This window comes from Penaeus monodon, chromosome 20 (assembly GCF_015228065.2).
Source record: "Penaeus monodon isolate SGIC_2016 chromosome 20, NSTDA_Pmon_1, whole genome shotgun sequence".
NCBI classification, from domain to species: Eukaryota; Metazoa; Arthropoda; class Malacostraca; order Decapoda; family Penaeidae; genus Penaeus; species Penaeus monodon.
This window is the reverse complement of record NC_051405.1, coordinates 40,889,752-40,890,588: the sequence shown is the minus strand read 5'-3', so window position 1 is coordinate 40,890,588 and position 837 is coordinate 40,889,752. Positions and strand designations below refer to the sequence as shown.

The following is an 837-nucleotide window of genomic DNA, read 5'->3' as shown; positions in this document are numbered from 1 at the left end:
TTTGAGAGAAGAGTTAATACTGAAAATAAGGTAAAAAATGTAATTTGGACATTATGGTTTTAACCTATTTGTAAACAGTAGTAAAAGATTCCTCGTGCGTGTGATGACGCACACGTACACGCATCAAAAATCAAAATGTTTTGTTTCTGGAGCACGTCTGGTTGAATTTTATCAGTTAATCTGTACGTATATGAACATGTCAGGCATCAAGGAAGAACGTAACCCGATGGGACTATAGTAATAGTGGTAACCCTTTGTAGTCATAGAGGCGTTACAATGAATTTCGTGATTGTTCGTAAAGATTCTTATGCAAATTCCACAACAATAGAAAATGTAGTCAAGGTATACTACGGTTGCCCACGACACAACCCGACGTGAAGAAGACACGAGTGAAGATTATTTTAGGTCTTTCTCGTAAGTTTTGAATAACGACGTTAGGTCGAGTAATGCAGTCACGGCACAAGGATGGTAACTCGTTAACACATCATGATATATCTTAGTGTGTCGTCAATGCGTGTCCACTCGCCCTGGTACCCTATCGGCAGCATAGGACATCAATCTGGCGTCAAAGATATCGTACCACAAGCGCGGCTGTAACAGACTTGTACTTGACAAATTCAACGTGGTCTGCACCTCCAGGGGCAGTATTCACGAAAGGTCTTACGGCCGTATTATTAAACGTCCCCACGGGGTGGCCTTTACCCAGAAACAGTTCCTCCGCACTTTTCCGTATTATTAAAGATTTGCGGGTGTTGCTCGCTCCGCTGGGAACAAATGCGAGGCAGATGGAGAACCCGCACCAAGCCCCGCAAAATGATAATTTAGAATATAATAACT

General features: G+C 42.3%; 1 protein-coding gene across 1 annotated transcript in view; it reads right to left on the bottom strand.

Moving 5' to 3' along the window:
• Nucleotides 1–837, bottom strand: part of LOC119585996 — a 66,306-nt gene that overhangs the window by 2,413 nt on the left and 63,056 nt on the right. The window lies entirely within an intron of this gene.